This window comes from Piliocolobus tephrosceles, unplaced genomic scaffold (assembly GCF_002776525.5).
Source record: "Piliocolobus tephrosceles isolate RC106 unplaced genomic scaffold, ASM277652v3 unscaffolded_1455, whole genome shotgun sequence".
Lineage (NCBI taxonomy): Eukaryota > Metazoa > Chordata > Mammalia > Primates > Cercopithecidae > Piliocolobus > Piliocolobus tephrosceles.
The window spans coordinates 15,480-21,360 of record NW_022296032.1 but is presented as its reverse complement, the minus strand read 5'-3'; the positions used below and the strand labels follow the sequence as shown (position 1 = coordinate 21,360).

At 44.9% G+C, this 5,881-nt stretch overlaps 1 long non-coding RNA gene across 2 annotated transcripts; it reads right to left on the bottom strand.

Annotated features, from left to right (window-relative positions):
• Positions 1 to 309: 309 nt before the first annotated feature.
• Positions 310 to 4,193, bottom strand: LOC111519899. 2 transcript variants are annotated; one of them, XR_003307384.1, is made up of 4 exons: positions 3,890 to 4,193; positions 2,540 to 2,605; positions 1,483 to 1,929; positions 310 to 901 (listed from the first exon to the last, which is right to left on the bottom strand). It is a non-coding gene; the product is annotated as an uncharacterized LOC111519899 (long non-coding RNA). The 2 variants fall into 2 exon arrangements; XR_004228706.1 differs by lacking the exon at positions 310 to 901 and having other exon boundaries at positions 972 to 1,929.
• Between the last annotated feature and the right edge of the window lie 1,688 nt (positions 4,194 to 5,881).

Here is a 5,881-nt window from a genome sequence, read left to right as displayed (position 1 = left end):
AGAGTGCAATTGCTGAGTTGTAGGTGAGTGGATGCTTGGTTTAGTATCTCAAAACACAAGTGTCTATGGAACCGACAAATAATAGACAGGGGTAAATCTCTTATTCTACAAATTATTCAGCTAATACATGAAAGAAATAACCCTTTTGCAATCCACAGTGAACTAACAGATTTCGCCATTGAACAGCGATGGCAATTAACAAGAAAATAATTCTTTTCACAAGAAAAGAATTAACCAGTATTACATTATTCTTCTTGAAGAAAAACACAATATTGTACTGTGAATCCTGAAAATCTGAGACAGATCTCAGTTTTAGAAAGTTTATTTGGCCAAGGTTGAGGATACATGCCCATGACACAGCCTCAGGAGGTCCTGACGACATGTGCCCTAGGCGATCAGAGCACAACTTGGTTTTGTATATTTTAGGGAGACCTGAGACATTGACCAACATATGTAAGCTGAACATTGATTCCACCTGGAAAGGCGGGACAACTCGAAGCAAGGAGGGAGCTTCCAGGTCACAGGTAGATGAGAGACAAATGGTTGCAGTCTTTTGAGTTTCTGATTAGCCTCTCCAAAGGAGGCAATCAGACATGACTTTATCTCAGTGAGCAGAGGGGTGACATTGGATAGACGGGAGGCAGGTTTGCCCTGAGCAGTTCCCAGCTTGACTTTTCCCTTTTAGCTTAGTAATTTTGGGGCCCCTAGATTTATTTTCCTTTTATAGAACCATCAATACTTACAGAAAAAAACCCTGAATATGCACAAGCCTATATACCAAACTACCAATTTATAGAAAATACAGGTAATAAAGATAAACGTCAAACCACACCTTGGCATGCAACCACAAAATTCAAACAATAGGAAACCTTACCATACAATATAAATTTCAAGGAGGAACCTATAGAACAAAAGAGAACACAAAACATATTTTAAAGGTAAAACTAAACCATAATTTTGGATGATGAAAATATAAAATAGAACAAAAGAGTGATGACCATAAAAGTCAGGATGTGATTGATTTTTATTTGAAAAGGGGAAGAGTTTATTATTGAGCTGGGGCAATTGATGGGGCTTCTAGGTCAGCTGCCAAACTTCTCCCTCTCTGATGGTTAAAGGGTGTTTACCTTTGATTAAAGGTCACCATTTTAAGATCTTTTTTCTTTTATGTTACCTGTGTTTTATTTTATGATAAAAAGGCCAATGCAGGGTAAAATAAGTTATGGGGCATAGTTCCTGTTCTGCACAAAGCCTCCACCCCATCCTCCTCTCTGGACACTGAGCACCCAGAACAACTGGCAGCCCCAGGACTCCTGCCAGGACTACCTCATTTCTGAGTGTGCACCCAGCTCCCCATCACTGGAGGCAATGTCCATGATCTATTCCTTGAGGCCTGGATGAACCTGATAGGACACAGCTGAGGGGAAGCCTGGCCCCAGTCTGTAGGCTGTGGCCGTCAGCATAGAGGGAACAGGTCCTCACCTCTCCACAGGCGCAGTTACAGCCAGAGTCTCCTCTCTGCATGGGAGTGAGGCTTGGTCCTTCCCCTGAACAAGGTGACGGGGATCTCTCCAGAGGTGGAGATGACACCATTCCTCCTCTAACATGGTCCCATTTCATGCTCGTTCTGCTTTACAGGAAAGTTGACTCACGCTGGTGTCCAGTGAAGAAACCCTGGCACAGAGGAGGGACAGGTGGATTTCAGGGCTGTGCTTGATCTGGGATTGGAAGAGCACAGACCACCAGGTGGCGCCACTGCACAGCCTCTTCGCCCAGGAGGTGGATGCTGGGGCTGAGATTGAAGGTGGGGAGAGGGATGTCACAGCTCATCGCATAGGTTCCAGGTAAAAATCCTCCTGCCCAGCCCATCTGGCTCTCCCTTAAACAACTCTAGCGAAAAGTGTCTCCTTCTCACGTTCCTCGAAGGTGCTTTTTGACACAAGAAAGAGGATGCGATCACTAGATTGTCCTGGTTTATTGTGTTGTCAGTAAAGTGAAAATACACATTTAATAAATAATAAAATAACCCATGATAAGCCAATGTTTATAATGTACTGATACCACTGAGCCAGTGTTTAGAATGTACTGACACACTCCAAGTGTGGGCACAGCTGCAGACATGCCTTGTCTTTTGGGTCAGGACACGGGATAGAGAGAAATGGGAAGAAACCCCAGTCACTGCAGAAAAGGGCCCCCATGGAAGGGGCCTGACAGGGAGGCCAGTTGTCCCAGGGCCACCATATTTTGGGACGACTCCCCCTTTCTGGGTAGAACTGTTTTTTATTCTTTTGTATTCACAGTAGTTCTGAAATTGCAGGATGCTGAGACCCAGCAGTGGTCAGTTACACTGTCTCTTTCTTCACCATTAAATGCTGTGCCAAAAAGGATACATTTCTATCCTTTTCCAGGAGAGAATCAGAACAACAATGGACACATTGAAACATGCAAACATACTTTAAATATGTGCTGTCACAAGTAGCTACTAAAACGTTAATTCCACCAAAATGAGGAAGGTGTGAAAACGGAAAACATTGTATACCTATATTCACAGCAGCATTATTCACCATAGCCAAGACAAGGAAGCAAACAAAGCAGCCTTTAACACCTGAATAGATGAAGAACATGTGGTCTATGTAGACAACGGAATATGATTCAACCTTAAAAAGAAGGAAATTCTGTTATATGCTGCAACATGGATGAACCTGGAGAACAATGCTAAGTGAAATAAGCCAATCACAAGGAAATTCCAATACTGCACAATTCCAGTTATATGAGGCGTCTAAACTCTTAGAACCTGAAAGTAGAATGGCGGCTGCCAGGGGTTCAGCTGGGGATTCATGAGGAGTTTTGGGGCATAGAGTTTCAGTTTTGCAAAATGAAATGTGCTAGAGATCTGTTGCATAACAATGTGCTTACAGTTAATATGATAGTACTCTATACTTTAAATGGCTATGATACAAAATTTTACATAATATAGTTTTTGGCACAAAAAATAATTAGCTCTCTTACTAACTTAGGAAAAAAGCACATGAATTCATTGAAAATATATCAGTATGTGCTTACTATGAAAAAGAGACACAGAAAACTTGAAACAAAAACAGAGATTCTTGCTACCCCAGCTATCACCCATGAATCGGCAGAATCAGCATCTCATGAAACTAGATAGAAACGCTCACAGGCCCAGCCTTGACATCTTGAAACAGTCTGCATTTGTCAGGACCCAGGTGGCTCCACTGCATGTAAGGCACTGCCCCAGATGGTGGTGGAGGGACATCCTAGGATGGTGACTCTGCCCCACAGGTAGGAGCCTCCAGTCCAGATGGGAGCAACCAGAAGGGGCCAGGAGGGACATTTCCAAGAAAGTAAAATTAATAGACTGTCCTAATTCTCTAACTTCTTAAAAGAGTCACAGAAATGGAACAGATATCAAAGTTAAATTAATGAGTGTTATCTAGAAAATAAATAGGCCAGGCGAGGTGGCTCATGCCTGTAATCCCAGCACTTTGGGAGGTCGAGGAGGGTGGATCACAAGGTCAAGAGATCGAGACTATCCTGGCCAACATGGTGAAACCCCGTCTCTACTAAAAATACAAAAATTAGCCGGGCGTTGTGGCGCACGCCTGTAGTCCCAGCTACTCGAGAGGCTGAGGCAGGAGAATCACTTGAACCTGGGAGGCGGAGGGTACAGTGAGCCGAGATCGTGCCACTGCACTCCAGCCTGGTGACAGAGCCAGAAAAAAAAGTAAAAGAAAATAAACAAAAGCAAAGGCAAGTATTAACTTGAGGAAGAGCAAATACTACGAAGCAAGTGAAAAGTAGTCAAGTTGTCACATGAGAAGATTAGTCACAGAAAAATAGACAAGGAATGGCTGAACTTGTGATATCTTACCTTGTTTTTACCTGAGTGACTCTCTCCCAGGAGAGACAGCCGGACGGACAGACTCCATTTTAGTTTCTTCACTTGCAGCCCCCTTTATCCCCCTTAAGGGAATAACTAGTGCAAACTGGCTCCAAGCACATCCAGGAATGCACCTGCTGATAAGGAATTGAGGCAGGCTGTACCAGCAGCTCCTGAGAATGTGCTCAGTGGAAGGTACCTAAAGCGCCTGCATTTATCTTTTAATGATACTGGTTTAAGCCCTTGCCCCTGGAACTGTTTATTTTTTGTAACTGCTTCTATAACCAATTAATTTTTTTTTTTTTTTTTTGCCTATTCTGCTTCTGTAAAATGGCTTCAGTTAAACCCTCCTCCCCTATTTAGACCATAGTATAAAAGAAAATCTAGCCCCTTCTTCGGGGCCAAGAGAATTTTGAGCGCCAGCTGCCTCCCGGTCTCCGGCTAATAAAGGACTCCATAATTTGTCTCAAAGTGTGGCGTTTCTCTTTAACTCGCTTGGTTACAACAAACTAAACATAATTCCTATATAAATATATCAGGAAGAGGAAGGAATGGGAAGAGTGAAAGAAAACAAGTGATGGATGTGGTGACGTCACGTTCTCCCAGGCGGGGCAGGAGGTACCACACATGAGGGACTGACATGGCTAACGTGACCACTCTTCTCGTTCTGCCTGCAGCCGGTAGTCTCTCCTCCCTGCCCATGGGTGGTGCGTGGGAGACAGGGGTGCGGAATCCGGCCGACCTCGCTGTCCCCGCCCTCTGCCTCGTGGCGTCGGTGGGGTTGGGGAGATGAGTCCTACCCCTGCTCATCTCCTGCGGCTGTTGCCTTTTGGGCAGCCCCTCTCTGCAGCGGTGGGACTGTCCTGCCGGCCTGTGGCGCTGCCTTTCCCTGGGCCTGTGAGGGTTGGCTCTGCCTGGACCTTTGCTGTGCTCCCGGAGCCCTCCAGGTTGTCATTCAGGTGCCCGAGGCCAAGTGGTGGTGTTCTTTCCGTTTCCAGCGCCCTCTTCTCCAGTCGCCGCTGCAGTGCCTGCGTGTGGGTCCTGAGGAGTTTTGGTGAAGTAGAATTTTTAATTACTTATTTAAATTTGAAATTTAAAGCATGTTCATTGAAGTAATGTCTCTACTAGAGACTATGTAGAGGCAATGAAAAGGGGAAGAGATAAATTGTAGCGCATTCCTGCCATGGAATACTACACTGCAACGAAAACAAATGAACTATTTGTCTGAACATTGATTCATCTTGTAGACCACGTTAACTGAAAAAACAAGCAAAAGAATTGTTGGGAACAGGCCCCCAAATCTGGCCATAAACTGGCCCCAAAACTGGACATAAACAAAATCTCTGCAGCACTGTGACATCTTCATGCTGGCCATGACGCCCACGTTGAAGGTTGTGGGTTTACCGGAATGAGGGCAAGAAACACCTGGCCCACCCAGAGCGGAAAACCGCTTAAAGGTGTTCCTGAACCAGCACAATAGCATGAGCAATCTGTGCCTTAAGGACATGTTCCTGTGGCAGATAACTAGCCAAAGCCCATCCCTTTATTTCCCGTAAGAAATGCTTTTAGTTAATCTATAATTTATAGAAATAATGCTTATCACTGGCTTGCTGTCAATAAATATGTGTGTAAATCTCTGTTCGAGGCTGTCAGCTCTGAAGGCTGTGAGACCCCTGATCTCCCACTCCGCATGCCATATTTCTGTGTGTGTGTCTTTAATTCCTCTAGCGCTGCTGGGTGGGGGTCTCCCCGACCGAGCTGGTCTCGGCAATGAATAATATCAGCAAGAAACAATTTATAAAAGGTTTAAAAGCAAAGCCAGGTGTGGGTGCCTATGCCTGTAATCCTAGCACCTTGGGAGGCCAAGGAGAGCAGGTTGCTTGACCCCAGGAGTTCCAGGCCAGGCTGGGAAACATGGCAAAACCCCATCTCTACAAAAAGTACAAAAATTACCCAGGCATGGTGGTGCAAACCTCTAGTCCT